This window comes from Zootoca vivipara, chromosome 2, assembly GCF_965207765.1.
Source record: "Zootoca vivipara chromosome 2, rZooViv2.hap1.1, whole genome shotgun sequence".
NCBI lineage: Eukaryota > Metazoa > Chordata > Lepidosauria > Squamata > Lacertidae > Zootoca > Zootoca vivipara.
The window spans coordinates 93,880,986-93,893,470 of NC_142584.1; the positions used below are offsets into that span (position 1 = coordinate 93,880,986).

The following is a 12,485-nucleotide window of genomic DNA, read 5'->3' on the forward strand; positions in this document are numbered from 1 at the left end:
ACTTTTTATTATCCAAATGCAATCAGTGTTTTCACTTACTGCTTACATTTACTTTTAATTGTGTTACTGAAGGAAGTATAGAGTACCCTCAGTCTGTGTTGCTGCTGCTAGTGGAAACAAATACAGCAGCACACGCAGCAAGAGGAAGACTTCAGCCAGTGAAGAGTTTTGACATTATTTTTAGTATATATATTTTCATATGAACGTATAGAGGTGTTTAATATGGAGTCAATCTGTTGCTCTGCATACCCCAGTACTGTATACTCTGACTGGCAGAACTCTCCAAAACCTTGGATAGAGGTCTTTTCAAGCTTCACTAATTTGTAATTGTGGGAATTGAAGCTGGGACATTATGCATATAGGTGGTTTGCTCTACTGCTGACCTGTGACCTCTTAAGGTGCACACCTCAGAATAATTGATTGATTGCATATAGACACTGCATTTCTGCTTTCAGGCACTTGGCCAACTGGAGTTGTAAGTCTGCAACCCCAGAGCATAGCTGCCAAGTTTTCCCTTTTCTCCCGAGGAAGCCTATTCAGCATAAGGGAATTTCCCTTAAAAAAAGGGATAACTTGGCAGCTATGCCCCAGAGGCTTCTGCCCTTTGAGGTTATAGTGAAGCAGTGTGTGGGCAGTAGTGTTTGTTCTACTTCATGTTCGTGTATAGAGTTCCTGCAAGGCAAAAGTCTTATGAGAGTTTGGTCAACAGTGGCTGTGGTTGGAGTGGAGTGCCTGGCCTTTGTCTCTATGTTTCTTCCTGTATGTGGCAGGCTGAGGGTGGGCACCGTCCCCTTCTGTTCTGGGTGAAGAGTGTTATACAAATAAGTTGAGGCAAGGCACAGTATCCCCATATTTCATAGGGGGTCAGCGGAGACATGGGAGAAAATTAAAGCCATTGTGTATTACAGCTTGTGTTCCTCCTTCCCTCGCTCATCTGCATGAGGTGCTCTGTCCTGGTACCCTATTTTGTTGGAGTTGAGTGTGATTGGCTTTCTATCTGAAGTTCTAAAGTGAGGTTCTAGGCAGAAAAAAAATGTTAGCAATGTGCTTGTCGTGGACTGGCTGGATGCAGAGAAGTGCTTGGAGGCACCAGCTGGGGAATCCCCAGGGGGAGAATGTCAGAGCCAGGGGACTGATGGTGGGGCAACGACATAGCTGCCAAGTTATCCCTTTTTTAAAGGGATTTTCCCTTATGCTGAATAGGCTTCCTCGCGAGAAAAGGGAAAACTTGGCAGCTATGGGCAACGATGAGTGGTCGAAGAGGGGAGGAGGAGGTGTCAGAAGCTGAAGCTGGAATAAGGTTTAGAGAGCAGGAAGAGTCTGTGGCAATGAGCAGTCCAGACTCAGAGGAGGAAGCAAAGGCTGGAGAGGAGACAGGTACTGAAGAAGTCAGGGAATCTCCCACTCCTGCTGTTACCAGCTCCCCACCCCACTGGTATCCCAAAACATAAAGAGAAATTGAGGGTGAAGCAAAAAGAAAATGAGCCTTAGGCTGTTGAGGAAGGAACTGGGGCGAGGCGCTTTAGAGAGCAGTGGGAAGGCAGGGACCTTCAGTCCTCGCATCTGCTCTATTGGGACAAGAGCTACTGGGAAGGGTTGCTGTGACCACTAGGACTGAGCTGTTTTGTTTGTTTGGATAAGTGTTAACTTCACTGACATTGGGTGATTTATTGTTTCGCTGCAGACCTGACTCCTGCTCTCTGTCAACGCTCAAGTTCCCATGTGTGTTCTGAAGCTAGTCTGTTTTGTGAAAAGTATTGTTCCACAGTTCCACATTACCAGAGTGATGACCTGAGGCCAAAGAGATACATCCCTCACGCCTATCATCTGAATTGTGGTCTCACTATATGGGACTTACATATTAGTTGTGGTGTGCTGTGATTGGACACTGAGTTACACCATATATTGTCTTCTGTTGTGGCATTGTAGGCAGGGTGGTTCTCGACATGGAGGTGGCTATTTTTACTGTTTCAGTGACTTCAGTGGAAGGGAAATTATTTGCACCACATCTGAGGTTGATGTAATGTGTTTGTTGTTGATGAGGATGTGCCCTCAGATTGAAGTGTTAGGTGTAATAGAAGTGTGCTCCTCCCTTGGGGAGCCGATAACTCTGTTCCATGTTAGCCATTCAACCAAGTACATCTTTTCCAGATTTAGCAAAGTAGTTGATATTATCCAGATCATGTTTAAGCCCTGTTTACTAATAGGTCGAGGCAGATACCTATGGTTGCTGTTTGGTGGCAAAACACATTATTTGGATCAGGCTGACTGCTATGAAAACAGTTAACCAGGTTACAGCTGTTTTTGGAAAGGACTTCATGAAGTGGACACCTCTCCTGTGATGAGCTAGTTTCAAGCTGCCAAATGGCCTTTCGAGTTTGCTGTTGATGAGCCGTCAGGCTGTAATAACTTTTGGTCACTACAGAGCAAGTTGGATTTGCAGAAGCAACATACAGGTGAAAGGTTCTGTATTCCATTATCAGCCTCCTAAGCTGGCTTCTATCACTCACAAATGCTATCTGTTTGAACACTTGTCATATTTGGTATCTTGGACTAGAACTGTGGAGTCAGAAAATCTATTTGCATATTTCCCCCCTAATAAAGCAGGCTAGTTGTACATAGCATTAGGAAGGAACTTAATGAACATATTCTTTTTCTCCTTAAAAAGAAATGTTTCCTCTTAGACTATGGCAAGATCTGATTTCTCTAAATCAAGACTGCATTTGTTCAGCTGTATTCATCTTTGTCCTTCATTTGACAATCCACCCCCAGCTCTATAAATACAGAGTTGTAAACAAGAGCTAATCCTTAGCAACAACCCAGAAAGTTAATGTTTCTCTACAGCTCTTGTTATAATAAATTCAGACACTTTGAATTTGATGTGATTTACACACCATATTCATAAGGCTAGTAGATACTAATGCCTTATTAGCTAGCTGAAAAAAGAGCACTCTTTTGTATTCACTTTATAATATAATTGCGCCACATTTTCCTTCGCAAGATGTTTAAAGATGCTTTTTAAAAAATGGAAGTGTTTTTCCCTTCCTCACTTTTGCTTTTACATTTGGTGGAATTCTCTTATATATGTTTTCCCTCCCATAATAGTCAACATTGTCAAAACACTTTGCCATGTGCATCTTCATAATAGCAAGCTTTATGGGTTAAGATTATCATCATGTTAGTTTAAATCTTTCTGTAAATTTCACAGCTGAAAATGCTGGAGAAGTGATTCCTAACCAGGAAATATCCTTAGTTTTCTACAGTTGAACTGAGAAGGTATAAAGATTATACAGTATCCTGAATAAAGAACGTACCTCTGTATGGTATTTGTTTAAAACCTATAGTCACTGTTTGTACTAGGGATCCTCTTTAATGTACTTATTTGTTATTTTATATTTGCTCAGGGAATGTTTTCATAGTCTTAATCTACATAAGCCATGCATGTTTGAATTCTGCGATTCCCAAAGCACTGTGATTTTAAAGTAGTAAAGATGTAGCAAACCACACATACAAAAGAAAGTTTACATATAGCTTTTCTAGCACTGAAATATTTTATTCAGCTATCTAATGCCTTAACATTGTGGTCAGCATTGCCATAAAGCTATGGTTATAAGAAACGATACAATCTGTGAAGCATTTCCCATTAGGTAGACACCATGTCTTTAAATTATGGCAATTTCTTAAGATTTTAAAGCAAAATGAGCTCTTAGGAGTGTGATTAATGGCAGGGAATGAGGATAACACTGGGTCATCAGTGGCACTCCATTACAAAAAAGGTTGAACTAATAAAAGCATCCATCTATTTGACCAATAAAGCATTTGAATGATATGCTTGTAGTTTTTATCATATAGTACTTACTTTGCACTGAATAAACTGTGATTTTACGTACTGGAAAAGGACCACAGAAGAAGCAGTTCCGTTTCGATATGAAGATGTCTTAATGCTGAAATAACAGGCAGCACGTGCAATATTTTGCACATGATCCATTTTACAACACACATTTAAGTGAACAGATGCCAAGGAAGTCTAGCCCAGTCACATTTGACTTCAGAAGAGGAAAGTTCTAAAAAAATAAAATAAGGGAACTGGTAAAAAGGAAGTTGAAAGCCAAATCAGGAGGGTCAGAGCTATCTAAAATGCTTGGCAGCTATTCAAAGCCACAATAATGGAGGTTCAGCTAGAATGTATAGTACTGATCAGGAAAGGTCCTATCAAAACCAAAAGGATGCCAACGTGGTAAATGAGTAAAGTCAATGAACATATTAGAAGCAAAAAGGCTTCCTTCAGAAAATCGATATATTGTCCAAAGAAGGAAAATGGAATATAAACTCAAACTTTTGGAAGAATAAATTCATGCATGCAATAAAGGATACAACAACAACAACAACAAATTAATTAAAAGCATACAGTTAATTAAAACCAACAATAAAAAATATTTGACTACATTTGAAGCAGGAAACTGGCCAGGGTCGCAGTTGTCCCTTTAGGCACAAGGAAGTCAAAGATATGCTGAAGCAGGGAAAGGAAATTGCAGAGAAGCTGGATGACTCTGTCTTCACTGTGGAAGGAAGTATGTAACTGTTCCCTAAGATCTATAATAATAGGTCCTACCTAACTTACCTTTCATAGAATCATAGAATCATAGAGTTGGAAGAGACCACAAGGGCCATCCAGTCCAACCCCCTGCCAAGCAGGAAACACCATCAAAGCATTCCTGACAGATGGCTGTCAAGCCTCTGCTTAAAGACCTCCAAAGAAGGAGACTCCACCACACTCCTTGGCAGCAAATTCCACTGCCGAACAGCTCTTACTGTCAGGAAGTTCTTCCTAATGTTTAGGTGGAATTTTCTTTCTTGTAGTTTGAATCCATTGCTCCGTGTCCGCTTCTCTGGAGCAGCAGAAAACAACCTTTCTCCCTCCTCTATATGACATCCTTTTATATATTTGAACATGGTTATCATATCACCCCTTAACCTTCTCTTCTCCAGGCTAAACATACCCAGCTCCCTAAGCCGTTCCTCATAAGGCATCGTTTCCAGGCCTTTGACCATTTTGGTTGCCCTCTTCTGGACACGTTCCAGCTTATCAGTATCCTTCTTGAACTGTGGTGCCCAGAACTGGACACAGTACTCCAGGTGAGGTCTGACCAGAGCAGAATACAGTGGTACTATTACTTCCCTTGATCTAGATGCTATACTCCTATTGATGCAGCCCAGAATTGCATTGGCTTTTTTAGCTGCTGCATCACACTGCTGACTCATGTCAAGTTTGTGGTCTACCAAGACTCCTAGATCCTTTTCACATGTACTGCTCTCAAGCCAGGTGTCTCCCATCCTTTATAGTCCTTTTGAGTGTCAATGAGCATGTGGATGGAAGCGATCCAGCTGACAATGTCAACTCAGACTTTCAAAGAGCATTTTATAAATTAACTCAACAAAGGCTACCTAAGCTTACCAAGCATGGTATAAGAGGACAGGCACTCTCATTGCTATTAATTCTCCCATTAACCCAAGGTTTCAGTCTCAGTCCGTGAGGGTAGTCAGGGGCTCACATAGGCTGGCCCTGCGCTATGCTGCCAGTGTGGGTGGCAACCATACATACTGTCCACACATCTGGAGTAGATCAGAAAAGATACATGTGCACAGATGTGTGTTGGAGTTCTGTGTGAGGTGGGATTGAGCCACATCACATATCTAGAAAGAGCTCCTTGTGGTCTTAGCTAGAGCTAACTTGCTCACAGGGGGTTGTCAAACAGAGCCCTTTAAGGAGTGTGTGAGCCCAAGGTTTAGTATGACAAGTGAACCAGTCTACCCCCCCCCAAAAGTCATTAAATCCAGGTGTCATGCTACTCCTTTTTCTGTCAACTTGTGGTTGTTGTTTTGTCATGGTCAGACATGTGATGGGTCGCCTACTCAACAGCAAACATCCTGGAGGGTGGGCTTTTGGGAAGAAATCGGCCTCAGTTAGGGCTTAATTTTGTCAAATTTACCTGGGCTAATTCTTAAAAACTTGCATTGCCCTGCTTTCCCTTCTCTGACGAATAACCACAATGGTCTCCCACACTTTGGTTTAAGCCCAAGGACATCCTGATCTGAAGATGTAGCTTCAGGTGGGTGGTTGTTATGGAAGCTGATCACCAGTGGCATTCTAAAGAAGCACTGTCCAGGTTATGACCAGAACAATGCTTCATAGTATTCTACACTTACTAGGTGCTACTTGCTAGCACTTGTCTGAGCTCCTTCAGATGGTCTGTTTATTCAGCATTCATCCTGATTTACTTGCACAAAGCTTATGGTGGGTAGACAATGTTTCCTATTGAACACTCATTCTGATTTGTTTACAGGGTGGTTATATGGCGATAAGCATTCATTCTGCATTCATTTTGATTTGCTCACAGAGTGTTTAGATGTATTCATATTAGTCATTTGTTCATCCCACAGTTTTCAATGCATTTCCCCATCACTTTCCAAACTGCAAGAAGTTCACTTTTCTTTTTGAGGGGATTTATTGCAACAGAGAAGGGATGCAGGTGGCGCTGTGGGTTAAACCACAGAGCCTAGGGCTTGCTGATCAGAAGGTTGGCGGTTCGAATCCCCGCGATGGGGTGAGCTCCCGTTGCTTGGTCCCTGCTCCTGCCAGCCTAGCAGTTCCGAAAGCACGTCAAAATGCAAGTAGATAAATAGGTACCGCTACAGTGGGAAGGTAAATGGCGTTTTCGTGTGTTGCTCTGGTTCGCCAGAAGCGGCTTTGTCAGGCTGGCCACATGACCCAGAAGCTGTATGCTGGCTCCCTCAGCCAATAACACAAGATGAGCGCCGCAACCCCAGAGTCGGTCATGACTGGACCTAATGGTCAGTGGTCCCTTTTCCTTTACCTTTATTGCAACAGAGTACTTTAATCCATGTTACACCCAAAGTTTCAGTATGTACTTGTGATCGTCTCACAAAATGCTGACAAATCTGGAGGCACCTCAGGTCACAATAGCTCTCCAGTGTTTCAGATGGGTCCTCCCTATTCATATAATTGTAGAGTTACTAGGGACCCCGAGGGTCATCTAGTCCAACCCTCTATCTTGAAAAACCGAGGATTGAGCCTGAAACCTTCTGTATGCGAACCTTGTGCTCTGCCACTAAGCTATGGTTACTCCTCAGAGGTAGGTTACTCTTGAGTGGTGGCATCTCACCCAAAGTCACCAGTGAGCTTAATTGCTGAGGGCAAATTTAAACCTGAGTTTCCCCATTTCTAGTCTAATGCTCCAGCTGGGTTTCTCCAGCAATCTGAGGACACTGGTGAGAGTACATACAGAATAAAGACATGACAGAAATATTAAGTACATATATAGTGGCCAAATTCAGACCAATACAGAAGGTGGCCGATTGAAATATGGACACATTGATCATAAATAATCTATAAGAGAGTTCAGTCTGTGGTCAGACATTTCTAGAATTGCTCAGACATTGACAGGCTCCAGCAGAGTCTAGAAATTACGTGTTTCCAAGCAGTACATCAACACTTGACCAAAGAAGAGCCTGGGAGTTTTTAGACTGGCTAATGGCATAAATATCTGTCAATTATTGTAGGGTTGGATAGTAGCCTATTTATAAGCTCTTGGTCAATGGATTTAGGAATCGCAGAAAGGAATTAAAATGGAAAAAAAATTCTTCCAGTAGCACCTTAGAGACCAACTAAGTTTGTCATAGGTATGAGCTTTCGTGTGCATGCACACTTCTTCAGATACACTGAAACAGAAGTCACCAGATCCCCACATATAGTGAGAGGGGGGGGCACCACTCAAAAGGGTGGTGGGAAACCAGACGGTTTGGTATTGCAGGAAGAATTTACCAATCTTTACGACTGCAAATTGGTCCCACAGGAAGAGCAATGGGTGAGATGGCTAAAGATAGCTTTATCGTGTATAATGATATAATAATCCAATGTCTTTGTTTAGACCAGGTTTCTCCATGGTTTTAAGTTTGGTGATAAATTGCAGTTCAGCAACTTTTCTTTCCAGTCTATTTCTGAAATTCTTTTTGTAATAAGACAGCTACTTTGAGATCTTGTATAGAATGTCCTGGGAGATTGAAGTGTTCTCCTACTGGTTTCTCTGTCTTGTGATTCCTGATGTCAGATTTATGTCCATTTATCCTTTGGTTTAGGGTTTGGCCTGTTTGTCCAATATAGAGAGCTGAAGGGCACTGTTGGCATTTGATGGCATACACAACAGTGCCCTTCAGCTCTCTCTATCGGTGCTACTGGAAGAATTTTGTTTAATATAAATTTTGTTTCAACTACACCAGACCAACACGGCTACCTACCTGTAACTAGAAAGGAATTAAAAATTCCTTACAACTTTGCATTTTTCTACATCTGCAGCTTTACATTGGGTCTCTGTCTTTGAGATGCATACCATTGGTTATTCTGAACTTAATGCTGCATTTAAAAAGTATGTGCTGCTCTTAATACTTGCGTATAACAGATTAGACTTTTTAGTAGAATCCAAAACATTCTAATTAACCGGCATTGGTAACTGATCTCAACAACTTCATGAACAAAATGGATTTAAGATGGTGCTTCTCTCTCTCTCTGTCTTCCCTCCTTCCCTTCCCTCCCTTCTCCTGTAAATGATGCCTTTTCCTGTACAGTACATATAACTTTAACAATTAACCACCTGCACTTCTGTTTCTGCCCCCTCCTTCTGTTAACAGCTCTGTTGTTTCAAATGCCGTCTGTGAGGGAGGGGGGAATGGCATCTGATTTGATCTCTCCGGTTAGTGCAGTGACTACGGAGCACAATTTGGATAATTGCAACTTCTTGTTTAGAAGCAACCTGGCACTGTATAAACAAGTCGCCCTGGTCCCCAACTGGTTTGATTTTCATGGTGGTCAGCAGCTGATGCGTGTAACACACAACCTTCCTGCTCCTCAAAATGTCAGGAGGATCACAGTTTGTTTGTCTTGACCTCTCCCCAGCTGTTTACTCTGCAATGCATTTGCCTCAACCTTGATTCCCTGAGAGTGGCCCCTTTCTCCTCCCTCCTCTGTTTACAGTTGTCCTGCCCTGAGTGTCACCTATGAAATCTGTTGATTATTCCACCTGGTTAATGTTAAATTGCTCTTGCAAGATGATGTGTTTGTTCATAAACACAAACGCCAGGGCCCTTGTTTACTGTACCCATGGCAGCAATCAGTTATTAAACAAATATTGCTTTGTTTGCGGGTGTGAGCAGCAGTTTAGCCTGCAAGGTCTGCTGGGGTGGGGAGTTGGGGGGGGGAGCTTTAAAAGCTAGGATTTTGATAAAGAAGAAAAGGGGAACTTGTCCCTGGAATGTGGCTGAAACTGACTTGGGTTTGTTTTTCTTATCGTTAACTTTAGATGAAGGGGCTACAAAGATTAGCAAGTTGTTTGGTTTTTTTCCAAGAGATTTCCTTAGTGTAATGATATCTATCCAGTTGTTTGCTTTTTTCAGAAGGGAGAGAGCACTCCTGCAAGACGGCTAGCACAGTAATAGAACATCTGATGACTAGAAAATTCTGTGTGGATCAAACAAGGACTTTAAATGTCTAGGACAAAAGGATAGGGCTATGAACAAGGTAATCACAAAAAAGAACCTTCTTAATGATATATAGTGATTTTCTGTTTGTGGGATTTGTGTGTGTGTATGTGTGTGTGCATGTTTCTTTTAACAGTATGTTGGTGCTTATGTCAGCCACGAAGTTAGGAAAGGAATTTTTTAAAACTTGTTTCAGAGCAGAGCTGATGTAAACTCTTGTAAGGATGGCAGACAATGTATAAACAAACCAATTAATATGCTAACGTATGACTTCTTGGTGTGTTTTCATCATTTTGTGTGTTTGCTTGCCATGCATTAGTATGAAATAGTCTTATGTTTGAAAGTGTATTTACATCTTCAGATGTTTTGCATTGTTGTATTTCTTCTTATGTGCTAGGAGCTCTAATGAAATAAAGTGGTGCTAGTAGTTGCTGTTTTGCAAAGAACTTGTTGTCTCCCCTCCCATTTCTCCTCTCCTCCATTGTTGTTTAAGGGTATCTTATACCAAGTAGCAAAACATTGTATGCTTTATTGATTTCAGTGGGTCAGCAGGACTTTACACAGTCCTACCGTACTTAAAAATGAACAGTGGTTGTGGAGTCACAGGGCAGAAAGCACTATACATAATTCGAATATCAGATACAACCCGTTAGCAATAAACTCCAAATCCTAAGGAAATAGAAGAGTGAGCACATTTAGAGAAAAGTTAATGTTAGCTTTTTTATGTTTAATGCATAGGCTTGTAACTTTGTAGGGGAGAACTGCCCATTAAAATTATACGAAAAAAATATAAGTGCATAAGGAGTTTTTAAAGGATCAGATTAAATGATTGACCTGTTAGTCATCCAGGCAAGCCGACAAGAAAAGGTTTGCAAAATCCTGATAGATGGTACTCACTAAGTCGCCATAATGATCTGAAACATATTGTTCGTTTTGATTGCTAGAGCGTTCATGGGGCTTGAGGTGAATCGGCATTTGAAGTGGTGTGGCCTAACCAGGCAGTCATTAATTGACTAGCATAGCTATGATGAATCAGTCCTTCTCTCTGGGGCAGACAATGGGGGGAAATTGAATAAGAAACAAAACTTTATGGTGTTGTAGCTTAACAAAGCACTGCTTAACCACAGAGATGATGATTATTATTATTATCCTGCAGACCCTACTTAAGCCTGCAATCTTATGCATACTGTACTTTCTTTGGAGTAAGCTCTACTGAACACAAAAAGACGTATTTCTGAGTAAATATCTGTAGCATACAGTTACTGGTGTTTTAAAATCATTTTCTTGTCAATGGCATGACGAATCTTTGGTTAATAAGGAAAGAAATTTTTTTTTTCAGGAAAAGGTTGCTAAAAACAACAACAAAATATTTAAATACATTAGCAGCAGGAGACCAGCTATGGAGGTGGTTGGACCTTATCAAAAAGTGTGCTAAAGGAGTAAAAGGAGATTGCACAGAAGCAAAATTAATTATTTGCATCTTCTTCAAAGCAGAAGATGTGAGACCAGGATGGGAGTCTGAGGGATTTAGGAAGATAATGGTTACAAGAGACAATACTCTATTCCATGGCCACGGACCACCAGTGGTCTCCAAACTTCATTCAGTGGGTCTATAATGTGCCTCTAAAAATACAATTAAATATCATCTAGCACAGCACAGTACAATCAGTACAAAATTTATTACATGGTTCACTAAGACACTCGGCAATTTTCTAGGGTCAGAGGAAAGGAGGGGAGTTTGGGAACTACTATTCAAGGCCTTATTGACAAATTTAAATTTGACAAATTTCTGGGTCTGGCCGGCTTCCATCTGAAAGGTCTTAATGAACTACAATGTGCAGTTGCTGATTGCTTATTCCATATCAGCTTCCACAGGTGAGGTGTGGAAAATGGCTAAGATAACTCTATTCTTTTTTCTTTTTTCTTAGACATCTAGAGGGGACCCATAAATTCCAGGCTAGTTAGGAAAGTCAGAATTACCAAGTATATAAAAGCCCAGATCTTGTGGAAGTGGGAGCAGCATGGGTTCTTCAAGGGTCAGTCCTGTCTCACTAATTTTTCAGAGATCTTTGAGAGTGTCAACAAGTATAGAGATAAAGGTCATTCATCTGGTATACTAAGACTTTGAAAATGTGTTTGAGTAAGCTTAGCAGTCATGGAATAAGAGGGCGGGTCCTGGTTAAAGAATAGGAAGTAGAGAGTCGGAATAAATTGGCAGTTCTCATAATGGAGGAGTAAGATTGAGCAAGGATCAGTACTGGAACATTTGCTCTTCATCTTGCTTCTAAATGACTATGAGTTAAGGCTGATACAGCCAAGTTTGCTGGTGATACCAAATTCTCCAAGGTGATTAAATGAAAAAGTGATTGCAAAAAGCTCCAAAATGAATTCTCCAACTGTGTGAATGGGCATTCATATGGCAAATGCAATTGACTGTAAGCAAGTGTAAAGTGGTGATTTGGGGCAAAAATTCCTAATTTCACATATATACCAATAGGTCTCAAGCGGTTACTGACCAGGAATGAGACATTGGGGTTGTAGAGGATAGCTTGATGAAAATTTCAACCCAATGTGTTGCAGTTTTGAAAAACACAAGTTCTGTGTTGCAGATCATTAGGAAAGAGATTTCAAAATAAGGCTACTAACATAATAATACTGTTATGCAAATCTGTGTTGTGATAATACTTAGAATACAGGTCTGATCTCCTCACCTCAAAAAAAAAAAGGATATTGTAGAGCGGGAAAATATTCAGGAAAGGTCAGCCAAAATCATCAAGGAGTTGAGGCAACACCCCTATGGGGAAAGGTTATAACATTTGCAGCTTTTTAGTTTAGAAAACAGATGAGTAAGGAGGGACATGATAGAGGTTATCGAATTAGACATGGTGTTGAGAAAATAGATAAAGAGAAGCTAGGGAGAGACACTTGTGCAT

General features: G+C 41.0%; 1 protein-coding gene across 36 annotated transcripts in view; it reads left to right on the top strand.

Moving 5' to 3' along the window:
- FOXP1 (forkhead box P1) overlaps window positions 1-12,485 on the top strand; it is a 544,444-nt gene that overhangs the window by 285,476 nt on the left and 246,483 nt on the right. For 13 of the 36 annotated variants that reach the window (XM_060271340.2, XM_088662398.1, XM_088662407.1 and 10 more), the window contains one exon: window positions 9,469-9,592. The exons of the other annotated variants lie outside the window; for them this stretch is intronic. The gene's annotated coding sequence lies outside the window, so the exon portion shown is untranslated. The remainder of the gene's footprint in view (window positions 1-9,468; window positions 9,593-12,485) is intronic. 36 annotated transcript variants of the gene reach the window in all.